We start from the raw sequence: 16506 nt of genomic DNA, 5'->3' as shown, positions 1-16506 counted from the left end.
TTGTATTTAACAATACACAAGCCATGTTTTCAGTTCCAAGCAGAATGGATAATAGTTCATCCCAACAGTCAAGCTGGTCAATAAAGATAAACTCATGAGCTCCATGGGACAGTTCCAGGTTGGATTAAAACTGAGTGCAAAAACCACTCACACTATCCAATCACTATTTAATGGATTTGATCGACCGTCAACTCTGCTCTGAAAATACATGCAGTTTCATTATACGAGGAACAAATCAAGCCTCCCGTTATCTCCCAATTGAATTGTTGCTTGGTGCTGGCAATGATGGTTTTCCATGATCTATCATGTGGGGCTGGTTCAGAATTGTTCTGATTCTCTGAATATTTTTCCTGTGCTGCTTCCCATTTTTTATTAAATTGTTGATTCCTATATAGGGGCTGTTCTGTTGTTCTAACAGCGAGATACTGCTCAAACTGGGAACCTTAAATAAATAGATGAGTATTTCCAATTCAGTTACAACATTTCAGATGATTCTGCATGGGAACATGAACAGGAAGGAGTTAGAGGGTTAGGGGCCAAGTGCTTGCAAATGGGACTGCAATAGATCAGTTTAAGTTATCTGTTCGGAATGGATAAATTGGGCCAAAGGGTCAGTTTCTCTGATGTTTGAGTCTATGACTCTAAAAGCTGCTGTGGAGACAGGCTGAGGGAAGATTAAAATATCAGATCTATAAAAGCTGAACATATGGCTACTCAATCTAGAGCTTTGAAACAGCCAAAACACCTGAGTTTCTCATTTGTATTTAAAATTAATACTTACATACCGTCCAAACTAATGTTCAGAGTTTTCTGTTGTGCAAATATTGCACAATCTTGAGTAACATATAACAGGGCAAGTTCACAAATATCCAAACACCATTCTTCATTATATATAATAGATTGTTTTGTTTGTAAATCGAAAAGTGTACCAGTCTGAGTGTGGAGAGGACAAACAGAACGTGTTTGTTCACATGAGCAGCCTCGTTACGCCTGACAGCTTCTTACCTGGCAGGGGAGATACCATGATCACCAAGGTGGTTCTCCCAGGACGAGGCTAGGATCAAGTGTCTGTCCTTATCAGAACAGGTTGCGAGTCATCAGAGCTAGTGAAGAGACCATCACTGGATCATAATTGGACGTTGGAGGATCGTTTGGTTGTACTGACCTGCTCTTGGTGGATCTTCATGCTGGCTTCGGCCTAACGCCAATTCAAGGACCAGCCAACCTCAGAGCTATGGCCTCAACAGCTGCCCGCAGCCCTGGGCAGGGGATTCGAAACACAGTCAGGGTGACTGTGAAGAAGATAGAGGATTGTACGCCACTTGACCGCACCCTGTTTATTAAGAAGGTACTGTTGGGATGCTGTCGGTTTGCCGCAGTGGACGTCTCCGTGCTCAGCAGCCTGAAGAAAGAAGATGGCTCGGTAACGTCATCTCAGGCTGACGTCATGAGGATCAGCAAATCCTTCTACGCCAGCCTGTATGACTCGAAGCCAACCGACAGCGCGGCCTCCCAGTCGTTCCTGTCCTCTATCACGGAGGTCCTAGATGACGGAACACGAGAGAGGCTGGACCAGCCGCTATCTCTGAATGAACTGACCAAGGCCCTCGAGTCCTTCGAAAAGAATAAAACTCCCGGAAGCGACGGCTTACCGGTCGAGATTTATTCCGCTCTTTGGGACTTGATCGGCCAGGACCTGCTGGAGGTGTATGTCAGTATGCTTCGGGCAGGTACCATGAGTGAATCCATGAGGAAAGGCATCATCACCCTCGTCTACAAGCGGAAGGGGGAGAGGGAGGAAATGAGAAATTGGAGACCGATCTCACTGTTAAATGCAGACTACAAAATCTTGTCAAAGGTCATTGCCAACTGGGTCAGGTCTGCTCTGGGATCGGTGATCCACCACGGACCAAACCTGTGCTGTACCGGGCAGGAAAATCTCTGAGAGTCTTGCACTCCTCAGGGATACGATCGCCTACGTGCAGGACAGGGGGGTGGACACCTGCCTCATCAGCCTGGACCAGGAGAAAGCCTTTGACAGGATATCGCATACATATATGAGGGATGTCCTCTCCAAAATGGGCTTTGGGGAGGGAATCGGAAATTGGATCAGACTGCTCTACACCAACATTGTCAGTGCAGTCTCAATCAATGGGTGGGAATCAGATAGCTTCCCTGTAAGATCTGGAGTCAGGCAGGGATGCCCTCTCTCACCCGCCTTGTTTGTGTGTTGCATAGAGCCATTTGCCAAATCCATCAGGAAGGATGCGAGCCTGAGAGGGGTGACTATTCCTGGCAGCGGGGGCCTGCAGGTTAAGGCCTCCCTGTACATGGATGACGTCGCTGTTTTCTGCTCGGATCCGCTGTCCGTGCACAGACTCGTGTGCATCTGTGACCTGTTCGAATGGGCCTCGGGGGCCAAGGTAAACCGAGGCAAGAGGGAGGCCATGCTCTTCGGGAACTGGGCCGACCAATCCTCTATCCCCTTCACCGTCAGGACTGACCACCTGAAGGTGCTGAGTATTTGGTTCGGGGGGGCTGGGGCGTGCGCCAAGACCTGGGAGGAGCGGATCAGGAAGATGAGACAGAAACTAGGCAGATGGGGGCAACGGTCGCTCTCCATCGCGGGAAAAAACCTGGTCATCAGGTGTGAGGTACTCTCAGTATTGCTATATGTGGCACAGGTCTGGCCTATCCCCAGGACCTGTGCCGCCGCAGTCACCCGGGCCATCTTCCAATTCATTTGGAGATCAAAGATGGACCGGGTCCGAAGAGACTCAATGTACAAAGACCGGTGCAATGAGGGAAAAAACACGCCCAATGCCACCCTCACCCTGATGGCCACCTTTGTGTGTGGCTGCATCAAGCTGTGCGTGGATCCCCGGTACGCAAACACCAAGTGTCACCAAGTACTGAGGTTCTACCTGTCCCCGGTGTTGCGAAGGATGGGCCTGGCCTCGCTGCCGCGGAACGTTCCGAGTAGTTGGACCGTTCCGTATCACCTGTCCTTCGTGGAGAAAGTTATGAGGAAAAACACCTTTGACCACAAGTCCATCAGGAAGTGGTCAGCACATAGCGTCCTTGAGACCCTTCGGGAAAAGGAGAGGGCGGATCCTGTCGAGCGGTTCCCTGAGCAGACTGTCAAAGCCATTTGGCAGAATGCCTCATCGCCAGAACTTTCCAACAAGCACCAAGACGTGGCTTGGCTGGTGGTGAGAAGGGCTCTGCCTGTGAGATCCTTCATGCACGCCCGGACTCTCTGCCGCACCGCACGCTGCCCTCGAAGTGGCTGCGGGGGGGAAGACACTGTCACACACCTCCTTCTGGAATGTGCCTATGCAGAGGAAGTCTGGAGAGGAATGCAGTGGTGCTTGTCGAGGTTCGTCCCGAGCAGCGCCGTGACGCGGGACTCCGTGCTCTACGGCCTGTTCCCCGGGACTCACACTGAGACGAACATTAACTGCGCCTGGAGGATCATCATATCGGTGAAGGACGCTCTCTGGGCGGTCCGAAACCTGTTGATCTTCCAGCTGAAGGAGTTGACCCCAACCGAGTGTTGCAGACTGGCACATTCCAAGGTCCAAGACTACATGTTGAGGGATGCGCTGAAGCTCGGGGCAGCTGCCGCCAAGGCGCGGTGGGGAAAGACCACCGTGTAAGATCGGCCTGCCTAAAGAAGAACAGGGGGCCCATGCGGACGTTTTTTTGGGCTCTGCTGATGCCTCAGCCAAATATATGTACAAGATTGAAAAATGCACAGGCCTGTATATGACAAGGATAAATTCGAATCTGTGTTTGTAAATGTGGACATATGTATGGCATGACCAAATGTACAGATCATCAAATCATTTTATGAATAAAGTATATTTTTGAAATTAAAAAAAAGGACGTGTACTGCCTGCAGAATTTCCCTGGGGCTGGCTACTTTGATGTGACATTCAGAAGTGTGAAGCAGTGCGAACAGCTCCTAAAGGTCTTCAAGGAGAAGGAAGGGGAGCCGCTGGTTTTCCATCTTGTCAGCGACCCCATTGTGTGTGCTTCCTGCACAGAGGAATCGGGTTGTTACAATCCATATGTACAACCCCTATGTTCCAGCGGCTGATGTCCTGACCTTCCTGGGAAGGTACGTCCAAGTTGAGGGAGAAGCCACTGATGTGATCGACCCCTTTGGGATCTGGACCAGTAAGCGGCAGGTCAGGGTAACTCTGAGGGCTGATGATAGTGGGAACATCCTCCACCCACCCTTGAGCTTCGCAATCGAAGGGAGCAGAGGCTACCTGCCATATGCAGGGCAGCCGAAAGTGTGCCGAACCTGCGGGAAGTCGGGACACGTGGCGGCGGATTGCACAGTGACCATCTGCAGGAACTGCAAACAGGAGGGTCACTTGACCAAGGACTGTCAGGAAGAAAAGAGCTGCAACCTGTGCGGAGAGGCGGGCCACATGTATAAGACCTGCCCAAGACGTGGGGGCCCCACTTACGCACAGATGGCTGGAGGTGGCAATGTGAGCCGTGGACCCCCAAAGACCAGAAAGGTCCACCCGGACAGCAGGGAAACGGAGTCTGGTGGCACCCAGAAAGAAGAACAGGCTGGAGTGGAGGAGGCGGCAGCCAGTGGGGAGACACAGCAGCTGATCCTAGCTCTAGCCGGGCAGATGGAAGAAATGGAGGAGGAGGTAATCAAGCAGGCGGAGGAGTGGATACCTGTTAAAAACAGGAAGAGGAAATCTTGCCAGGCCCCCAAAGCCTCCCAGCAAAGGGGGAAAAGACAGCTGCACGAGGGAGGAATGGCCAGCTCTTCGGATGGGGAAGATGGACGCACAGAAGGCCATCACCACCAGAAGAAGAGACAGAGCGCCGTCGGTAAAGAGGAGGGCATTTCCTCCCAACCAGGAAACAACAGACCCCCCGAAGTCCACCCTCCACCCAGTGAGAACCAGGGGGTACCCACTGCCCCACAACTACAGGCAACCGAGAGCTGTGATCCTCTGACAGTCCCATTGTCAGACACAGAACTGGACAGGGAGGACCCTTGCCTTGGCTCAATGACACCAGAGCGGGTAAATGACCCCAGTCAGGAGATGCATAGCTACCTCAGCCCAGCGAAGGTCCAGCAGTTCGTGCTTACCTTGGGGATGTAGACAGCCACCCCAGAGACAGGACAGTCATATGGACAATGGTAACCCCATAAACTGGGGGTTAAAGAAGTTTCATTTGCTTTCATATAACAGGGCACCCACTCAGTAGGTGGGTTCCGCTGAAGCCACAGCCAAATACCAAGAGACTGGATAGTTAATAAAGGTAACTGTTAATAGGATAACTGTGAATTCGATTAATTTAATTTGTTCTTTGTAATGCTAAGACATGCAATGTATATAACTATGAACAACATGGAAAATTGTACAAGTACCAAAGATTTATTTACATGAATAAAGTATATTTTGAAATAAAAAAAAGAGGCCCTTGTTTGTGTGCTGCACACTACAGGATGAGCAGCGGGCTGGTAAGTGAACGTGGAAGCTGAACACCAAGCTGTTGACCCCGGGAAATATTGAGGAGCTCAAGAGGGACTACGCAGGTTGGAGAACCGTGAAGCCCCTCTTTGAGTCCCCAGCGGACTGGTGGGAAACAGTAAAAGGGAACATCAAAAGGTTCTTCATCCTCAAAGGTGTTCAGGAGGCAAAAGAGAGGTGGGGAAAACCAACCTAGCTCCAGGAAAGTATGCAGAACCTGCTCCTGTTGCAGACGATGGGGGTCGATGTCACGGAGGACCTCAAAGAGGTGAAGGGCCAGCAAGCCTCGCTCTTTGCCTCGGAGGCCTCCAGGATAATCTTCCGGTCCAGGGTCCGCTCGGTGGAGCAGGACGAGACGTGCTCACGTTTCTTCTTCCAGAAGGTGCACAAAGAGAGCTCCGTGCTCAGCAGCCTGAAGAAAGAAGATGGCTCGGTTACATCATCTCAGGCTGACGTCATGAGGATCAGCAATTCCTTCTACGCCAGCCTGTATGACTCGAAGCCAACCAACAGCACGGCCTCCCAGTCATTCCTGTCCTCTATCACGGAGGTCCTCGATGACGGAACACGAGAGAGGCTGGACCAGCCGCTATCTCTGGACGAGCTGACTAAGACCCTCGAGTCCTTCGAAAAGAATAAAACTCCCGGAAGTGACGGCTTACCGGTCGAGCTCTATTCCCGCTCTGTGGGACTTGATCGGCCAGGACCTGCTGGAGGTGTATGTCAGTATGCTTCGGGCAGGTACCATGAGTGAATCCATGAGGAAAGGCAACATCACCCTCATCTACAAGCGGAAGGGGGAGAGGGAGGAACTCAGAAATTGGAGACCAATCTCACTGTTGAATGCAGATTACAAAATTCTGTCAAAGGTCATCACCAACCGGGTCAGGTCTGCTCTGGGATCGGTGATCCACCCGGACCAAACCTGTGCTGTACCGGGCTGGAAGATCGCTGAGAGTCTCGCACTCCTCAGGGATACGATCGCCTACGTGCAGGACAGGGGGTTGGACACCTGCCTGATCAGCCTGGACCAGAAGAAAGCCTTTGACAGGATATCACACAGGTATATGAGAGATATTCTCTTCAAAATGGGCTTTGGGGAGGGAATCTGCAATTGGATCAGACTGCTCTACACCAACATTGTCAGTGCAGTCTCAATCAATGGGTGGGAATCAGATAGCTTCCCTGTAAGATCTGGAGTCAGGCAGGGCTGCCTTCTCTCTCCTGCCTTGTTTGTGTGCTGCATAGAGCCATTTGCCGAATCCATCAGGAAGGATGCGAGCCTGAGAGGGGTGACTATTCCTGGCAGTGGGGGCCTGCAGGTTAAGGCCTCCCTGTACATGGATGAGGTCAATGTTTTCTGCTCGGATCCACTGTCCGTGCACAGACTCGTGTGCATCTGTGACCAGTTCGAACGGGCCTCGGGGGCCAAGGTAAACCAAGGCAAAAGTGAGGCCATGCTCTTCAGGAACTGAGCCGACCAATCCTCGATTACCTTCACTGTCAGGACCGACCACCTGAAGGTGCTGGGTATTTGGTTCAGAGGGGCTGTGGCGTGCGCCAAGTCTTGGGAAGAGTGTTTTAGCAAAGTGAGGCAGAAACTGGGCTGATGGAAGCTACGGTCACTCTCCATCGTGGGAAAAAACCTGGTCATCAGGTGTGAGGCACTGTCATTGCTGTTATACATGGCACAGGTCTGGCCTATTCCCAGAACATGTACCACTGCAGTCACCCGGGCCATCTTCCAATTTATATGGAGATCAAAGATGGACCGGGTCCAAAGGGACTCGATGTATAAAGATCTGGGCAACAGGGGAAAAAATACACCCAATGTCACCCTCACCCTGATGGCCGCATCAAGCTGTGCGTGGATCTCCGGTACACAAACACCAAGTGTCAATACGTACTGAGGTTCTACCTGTCCCCGGTGTTGCGAAGGATGGGCCTGGCCTCGCTGCCGCGGAACGTTCCGAGTAGTTGGACCGTTCCGTATCACTTGTCCTTCGTGGAGAAGTTTATGAAGAAAAACACCTTTGACCACAAGTCCATCAGGAAGTGGTCAGCACGTAGCGTCCTTGAGACCCTTCGGGAAAAGGAGAGGGCGGATCCTGTCGAGCGGTTCCCTGAGCAGACTGTCAAAGCCATTTGGCAGAATGCCTCATCGCCAGAACTTTCCAACAAGCACCAAGACGTGGCTTGGCTGGTGGTGAGAAGGGCTCTGCCTGTGAGATCCTTTATGCTCGCCCGGACTCTCAGCCGCACCGCACGCTACCCTCGAAGTGGCTGTGGGGGGGACGAGATTGTCACACACCTCCTTCTGGAATGTGCCTATGCAGAAGAAGTCTGGCGAGGAATGCAGTGGTGTTTGTTGAGGTTTGTCCTGAGCAGCGCTGTGACGCGGGACTCTGTGCTCTACGGCCTGTTCCCCGGGACGCACACCGAGACGAACATCAACTGTGCCTGGAGGACCATCAAATTGGAGAAAGACGCTCTCTGGGCGGTCCAAAACCTGTTGATCTTCCAACTGAATGAGTTGACCCCAACGGAGTGTTGCAGACTGGCACGTTCCAAGGTCCAGGACTATGTGTTGAGGGACGTGCTGAAGCTTGGGGCAGCTGCCGCCACGGCGCGGTGGGGAAAGACCACCGTGTAATGTCTGCTTGCCTAAGAACAGGGGGCCCACGCAGTAAAAGGGCTCTGCTGACCCCCCAGCTAAATATGTGGAGAGTAATCATACAGACCTGTATATATGAATGATTGCTCTGTCTCTGTAAAGAAATGGAATGTTTATGTATGTATGGCATGACCAATCATACAGATCATCAAAATATTTTATGAATAAAGTATATTTTTGAAATAAAAAAAAGAGGGAAATGTCCCTGGACGCTGTGTTTCACCAGGCAGTCACACCTGGTAGATTAAGTATCATAAATTCTGTCAGAGGCCAAGGACAGCATGGTGTGTTTGAAAGTGAGGCTGGTAGAGGGATCCAGGTAGAGGAGCCTCAGCTTTTGTCCTTGTCCAACAGGTACAAGGTACTTGCTTTCTGTGTGGGTGAAGAACAGAACTGTAGGGAGGATAAGCCAGATGACCACGGCACAGTGATACATGATGCCATGCAAGAGGGGTGAGCAAGAAGGCAAGTGGTAGTTGTAAGGGATTCTATAATGGGGAGGATTGATAGCATCCTTTATAAGCAGGACCGAGAGTCCTGCTTGGTGCATCGCCTGCCCAGTGTCAGGGCACAGGATATCTCTGACTAGCTTGAAAGGAGATTGGAGCGGGAGGATGAGGATCCAGTTGTTGTGGTCTACATTGTGACTAACAACATAGGCAAGGCTAGGAAGGAGGAGCTCTTTGGGGATTATCAAGCACTAGGAACAAAATTAAGGAACAGGTCCTCAAGAGTTATAAACTCCATGTTACTACCCAAGCCAAGTGTAAATTGTCTTGGGGATAAAAAACATTAGGAAGTGAACATGTGACCAACAGAGTGTTGTGAGAAAGAGGTGTTCCATTTCGTGGGTGATTGGCATCAGTTTTGGAACCACAGGAATCTGAACCAATGGGACAGCCTCCACCTGAACTGATATCAAACCAGTGTTCTAATGAAAAGGATAAATAGGGTGGTCACTCAGACTTTAAACTTGTGAACTGGTGGTAAGGGAAGGGGAAAACGATAGGAGGTATGTTGGCAAATAGAAAGGAAAGTAACAGGTTAGCATGTGTGCAGGAGGGTTTAACTACATGGCAGATTATGAAAGAAGCTAAAAGGAAGGATAGCTCAGGAGATAATGTTAATGAAGGTGTTAGAATTCAGGAAGTGGTTATAAAAACTAGCAGAAAGGCATTTTTACCTGAATGCTCATAGCATTCAAAACAAGGTAGATGAGTTAACGGCACAAAACATTGCAAATGAGTCTGATTTGGTAGCCATTATAGAGACATGGTTGCAGGATAGTCATGACTGGGAGTAAAATATCCAGGGATCAGACTATTCAGAACAACAGACAGGAAGGTAACGGAGGTGGTGTAGCTCTGACATTTAAGGATGACATCAGGGCAGTGCTGAGAGATGATATTGGTTCCATGGAAAAGAGGGTTGAATCTATTTGGGTGGAAATTAGAAATCCTCAGAACAAAAAGTCACTGATAGGCATAGTCTACTACCCAGCAAATAATATTGCACTGGGGAAGGCAATAAGCAAAGAGATAACTTACACCTGTAAAACTGGTACAGCAATTATCATGGGGGATTTTAATCTACATTGGTCGAACCAGGTCAGTCAGGGTAGCCTTGAGGAGGAGTTCATTGAATGTATCCGCGATCGTTTTCTTGAACAGTATATAATGGAACTGATGAGGGAACAAACTCTCCTTGATCTGGTCCTGTGTAATGAGACAGAAATGATAAATGATCTCATAGTCAGGGATCCTCTGGAAGGAGTGATTACAGTTTGGTTGAACTTAGAATACAGTTGGAAAGTATGAAGATAAAATCCAATACCAGTGTCCTGTGCTTCAACAAAGGAGACTACAATAGGATGAGAGAAGAGTTGGCTGAAGTAGACTGGAAGCAAAGATTTTATGGTGAGACTGTTGACAAGGGGGGCTTTCTAAGCAATTCTTCAAAGTACTCAGCAGAGGTATATACCAGTGGAAATGGAGGACTCTAGGAAAAGTGGTGATTAGCCATGGGTGTCTGAGGAAATAAGGGAGGCTTATCAAATTGAAAGGAAAAGCATACAAAGATGACTGGGAAAACTTTAAAGGTCAACAGAAAACCACAGAGAAAGCGATAAAGAAAAGTAAGATAGACTATGAGAGTAAACTAGCTCAGAATATAAAGACAGGTAGCAAAAGTTTCTATAAATATATAAAACAAAAGAGTGGCTAAAGTAAACATTGGTCCTTTACAGGATGAGAAGGGAGATTTAATATTGGATATGAGGAAATGGCCGAGACATTGAACAGGTATTTTGTGTGGGTCTGCATTGTGGAGGACATGAATAACATGCCAGTAATTGACAAAGAGATGAAGGTAGGTGTGGACCTGGAAACAATCATTATCACAAAAGAGGTAGTGTTGAGCAAGTTAATGGAGCTAAGGGTAGACAAGTCTCCTGGCCTTGATGGAATGCATCCCAGGGTGCTGAAAGAGTTGGCAGGAGAAATAACAACTGCATTTGTAATTTTCCAAACTTTATTGGGGCAGTTGCAGCAGTCAAGTGTGTGGTGCTGGAAAAGCACAGCAGGTCAGGCAGTGTCCAATGAGCAGGAGAATCAATGTTTCAGGCATATGCCCTTCATCAGGCCGTTCGAGCAGTCTGGAAAACAGCAAATATGATGCCACTGTTTTAAAAAGGAGATAGACAAAGATGGGGAATTATAGACCAGTTAGCTGAACTTCTGTAGTGGGGAAACTGCTTGTATCTATTATCAAGGAAGAAATAGCACGGCACCTAGATGGAGATTTCCAATTGGGCAGACGTAGCATGGGTTCATAAAGGCAAGACATGCTTAACTAATGTACAGAATCCTATGAAGACATTGCAAGCATGGTGGACAACAGGGACCCAGTGGTTGGGGTGTATCTACATTTCCAAAAGGCATTGGACAAGGTGCTGCACAAAAGGCTGCTGCATAAGGTAAAGATGCCTGGCATTACGGATAATGTATTAGCATGGAGAGAGAATTGATTAACTAACAGGAAGCGAAGAGTGGGAATAAATGAGTGCTTTTCTAGTTGGCAATCAGTGAGTAGTGGTGTACCTCGGATCAGTGTTAGGACTGCAATTATTCACAACTTATATTGTTGATTTGGAGTTGGGGAGCATACAGAGTGTGTCAAAGTTTGCAGATGATACTAAAATGAGTGGTAGAGCAAGGTATGCAGAGGACTGAAACTTTGCAAAGGGACATAGATAGTTTAAGTGAGTGGACAAAGGTCTGGCAGATGGAGTACAATGTTAATTAATATGAAATCGTCCATTTTGGTAGGAATAACAGCAAAAAGGACTATTATTTGAATGGTAAAAAATTGTAGCATGTTGCTGTGCAGAGGGACCTGGGTGTCCTTGTGCATGAATCACAGAAGGTTGGTCTGCAGGTGCAATCGGTAATTCGGAAGGCAAATGGAATTTTATCCATCATTGCGAAAGGGGTTGAGTTTAAAAACAGAGAGGTTATGATGCAGCTGTATAGAGTGCTAGTGAGGGTGCACCTGGAGTACTGTGAGCAGTTTTGGTCTCCTTACTTAAGAAAGGATGTACTAGCACTAAAAGTGGTACAGAAGAGATTCACGAGGTTGATTCCGGAGTTGAGGGGGTTGGCTTATGGGGAGAGACTGAGTAGACCAGGATCATATCCATTGGAATTTAGAAGCATGAGAGGGGTGTCAAAATGGAATTTAATTAGCAGGGATCTGTGAGAGCAAAAGAAATCAGCAATACTCAAAAGAAAAAATCAATTGAACTGACAATAATCAGCCTTTATTGTAAATACTGGCGCAGTTTGGCTGAAACTTGAGAAAAGGAGGGATCTAAATCATTCCCTATTTCCCTTCCAAGTTTTGCAACTTTAGGTGTGTGTTGTATATTTTAAGAGATGCTGATGAATTTACAGATTATCATGAAATGTATGTCATCTGTAACATTGAAACTTAGACCTAAAAAACATTAATCATTTGCATCATTGCATAACTCTGTTTCTGTTATATGGACCTTTTGTTTCAGCTAATATCTGCAGTTTGAAATATACAAGGAGCCATTAAGAAGATTTCTAAAGTCTCAATAAACTTGTGGAATTTGTTTACATTCAGCCTGGTCCTGAAAGCTGTTTCTGAGCTTTTGCATTTTCCTTTTATCTTACTGAATTATAACTCAAGAGTTTGACCAACCTTTTCCCATCATGCAATATTATATGTTCCACGCAATACCACATTTCCACTCTTTGTCATATCACGACAATCAATCAGTAATATAGGTACATTGACAATCTGACTGAAAATGCATTGGCACGAGCAAACACGTAACCCTATTCCTCCTAGCAATAGTACTGTGAGCAAAAAGGCTTTAAAGATCCAATCAAACATTCCGTGATCCAACCAACTCAATAAACTCCATGGGATATAACCGTGGAGTACTTTAACAACACCTTGTATGTTGCTTAATATGTTCAACTAGGTTGGTCATATTTCCAGAGGTATCTGGAATGGAAGTACTGCACTCCTGACCGACACATCTTCATCCTTGTGAGACTAGCAGATAATCCAAAGCCAGTTGATTCTGTAGTACCGCTGTCCAGACAGCCACGAGCTCAGCTGACACCACAGTCAGTGCTTGTCCTGTTCCCTTGGTTTATAAAGCTGTCTCATTTGCCAGGTGTTCCAATGCTGAGGCCGTGTAAACCAATTCTCTGGATACTTGTCCCATTCCATACAATGGAAAAGATAACATGAGGAACTGGTCTAGCCCGGTAATGGCTCTCGTAATTTGTGGATAGTGGTGCTTAAGGGCGGTGAGGTGATGCATGTAGGGTAGAACATAATCCAAGATAGCAGGATCTTATCCAATTCAGAGCAAGCCATGGGTGCACTTTGGTGTCACAAATAAAGTAAGTGCCATTGTAGACTGTAAAATCATCAGCCAATGTCATCCAAGGCTTCCTGGTGTAATCGGCCTATGGACTATCAGATGTAATATTACACATCCTTGTCCAATTATAATTAAATATCCAATTTCTCAAAATATTAACTACTGGGCCTTGCCAATCAAATGTCAGATTACATTTGCTTTGCTTCACTAACATTCCTCATCCTGATTTTCTAAAGCATAGGGACCCTGCAGCATTATTCGAATGACCGTAAGGGAAGGAGAAACTGATTCATGATTCTATGCGGGCTGAGGCCATTTTGGATTTTCAAAGTGCCTGTATAACTGATTGTCAAGATATGACAAAAGGGGAAAATGTGGTATTGTGGGGAATATATGACCTTGCATGATGGGAAAAACTTGGTCAAACTCTCGAGTTGAATTCAGTAAGTTAGAAGGACTGTGGCAAAAGGTCAGAAACAGTTGCGTGGATGTTACAATGGAATCAAACAAGGCTTAATCGGGAAGTGAGGACATGGGAATCAGCAGTTTATGAAATGACTACATTTTCGATATTTGGCGATGCGACCGAAAACCAAATCACCTGGGTGAATTCTGTCAGGGACTGAAGAAGAGATCCAGCTGCAGCCGAGGGATATGGGTCAGACCTGGGCATCTGAGGTAAGCATTAAAACCTGGGTCTAACTGTTTCCCTTGGCTGACCACTGTGACCCCTCACCCCTTCCAGAGGACACTTGCAGGTGACTGTTTCCAAATCTAAATTCTAAAATCTTCAGTGGACTGTGATCGAGTGGAGTGGATCAGGGATCCATTTGTTGGTTGACCCGGGAAGTCCGTGCTGGGATTTTTTGTTTACATTTTTTTTGAGGTTTTAAAGAAATCAGAGAGACTTTTACTTTTCAAATTGGGCCCTTATCTCTGTTTGTTTTTGGTACCAGGAATAACATAGCACTGTGTGCTGTAGTACGGGACAGGCCTGAGATAAGGCTAAGATTAATTCATCCTTAACCTTTATGTGTTTGAAATTCCCGGAGAATGAGTGGAACTTGCATCAGCTGTCGATAGCACTGCATAAGAAATTGGGAAAAGACGTCTGGCCACTGGGAGGCACCCGGGACGTGGAAAATTGCAAATACGCTAAAAAACAAATTTAGATAAAATCACCAGTCCTAAATGGAAAACTATTATCTCACACTCGGCGTAGGAATCCATTAGAGACCTCGAGAACTCACGATTGATGAGTTCGAGGGATAATGCTGGAAACATGGGTCAGTAACAGGGACACAGTGGGGTCACTCTGATCTCCCCTGGGTCAGTGACAGAGACACAGTGGGGTCAGTCTGCTCTCCCCTGGGTCAGTAACAGGGACACAGTGGGATCATTGCTCTCCCCTGGGTCAGTAACAGGGACACAGTGGGGTTAGTCTGCTTTCAGCTGGGTCAGTGACAGTGACACAGTGGGGTCAGTCTGCTCTCCCCTGGGTCAGTGACAGTGACACAGTGGGGTCACTCTGCTCTCCCCTGGGTCAGTAACAGGGACACAGTGAGGTCAGTCTGCTCTCCCCCGGGTCAGTGACAGAGACACAGTGGGGTCAGTCTGCTCTCCCCTGGGTCAGTGACAGAGACACAGTGGGGTCAGTCTGCTCTCCCCTGGGTCAGTGACAGAGACACAGTGGGGTCAGTCTGCTCTCCCCTGGGTCAGTGACAGAGACACAGTGGGGTCAGTCTGCTCCCCCCTGGGTCAATGACAGAGACACAGTGGGGTCAGTCTGCTCTCCCCTGGGTCAGTGACAGAGACACAGTGGGGTCAGTCTGCTCTCCCCCGGGTCAGTGACAGAGACACAGTGGGGTCAGTCTGCTCTCCCCTGGGTCAGTGACAGAGACACAGTGGGGTCAGTCTGCTCCCCCCTGGGTCAATGACAGAGACACAGTGGGGTCAGTCTGCTCTCCCCTGGGTCAGTGACAGAGACACAGTGGGGTCAGTCTGCTCTCCCCTGGGTCAGTGACAGAAACACAGTGGGGTCAGTCTGCTCCCCCCTGGGTCAGTGACAGAGACACAGTAGGGTCAGTCTGCCCTCCCCTGGGTTAGTGACAGAGATACAGTGGGGTCAGTCTGCTCCCCCCTGGGTCAGTGACAGAGACACAGTGGGGTCAGTCTGCCCTCCCCTGGGTTAGTGACAGAGATACAGTGGGGTCAGTCTGCTCTCCCCTGGGTCAGTGACAGAGACACAGTGGGGTCAGTCTGCTCTACCCTGGGTCAGTGGCACAGACACAGTGGGGTCAGTCTCCTCTCCCCTGGGTTAGTGACAGAGACACAGTGGGGTCAGTCTGCTCTCCCCTGGGTTAGTGACAGAGACACATTGAGGTCAGTCTGCTCTTCCCTGGGTCAGTGACAGAGACACATTGGGGTCAGTCTGCTCTTCCCTGGGTCAGTGACAGAGACATATTGGGGTCAGTCTTCTCTTCTTTCCCCCTTGCCCTTGTGGAGGGTGGGGGGGAGGTGGTTAATGCCTTTCCTTATATATTCGGACATGCTGCCAGGCAGAGTCATGATCTCACGCACAATGGGGCGGTCATGGCTGGTCAAGTCCCATGGAGATGAATGTAGCACATTGGGTCATTACCTCTGAGGGTTCTATTCTTCTCCAAGGATTCTCCAGGATTAGTGGTTTAACCAGATCTTCCCATCTGCCATTCTGTGTAGTCTCCATGATGTAGGTTGGGAGCAGATTGGAGGCCATGTTGTTTGTGGACTGCACATCACATGGTCTGGCGTAAAATGATTGTCTGATCTTCAAAGATGTCAGATAGTGAGGAAGCTTGGGAAGAGATTGCTGGGCCCCTCACTGAGATATTTGTATTATCAAGTGTGAGTGTCAGAAGGCTGGAGGGTGGCTGATGTGGTGCCATTATTGAAGAAAGGTTGTCAGGAAAAGCCAGGAACTACAGAACTGGGAGCCTGTCATCAGTGGGGGGGTAAGTTCTGATTTTAAAAATTAAGTTAAAAAAATGTGAAGAAGGAGAGAATGTTTTTATGTGGAGCTTATAGTAAGGCCTACACGTGGATGGCCTGGAGGGTTTTTAAATTGAGATTGAAAGCTGAATGTTGGATTATTTAAGGAGGAATTTTTTTTTCATTTGTTCAGTTCAGCGTTTGATTTCTTTTTAACTTTTTAAAAATTTTTTTGCATGCTTCATACCAAATCATTGGGTGAGGAAGGGTAGCTTAGATATAAAGATGCTATTGAGATCTGCTTCGTTTTAGGCTTAATGTCAGTAGGAGCTGAAAATATGTTGCTGGAAAAGCGCAGCAGGTCAGGCAACATCCAAGGAGCAGGAGTATCGACATTTAGGGCATGAGCCCTTCTTCAGGCGACGTCA

Source organism: Chiloscyllium punctatum, chromosome 29, assembly GCF_047496795.1.
Source record: "Chiloscyllium punctatum isolate Juve2018m chromosome 29, sChiPun1.3, whole genome shotgun sequence".
Lineage (NCBI taxonomy): Eukaryota > Metazoa > Chordata > Chondrichthyes > Orectolobiformes > Hemiscylliidae > Chiloscyllium > Chiloscyllium punctatum.
Note: the sequence above shows the minus strand (reverse complement) of the source record.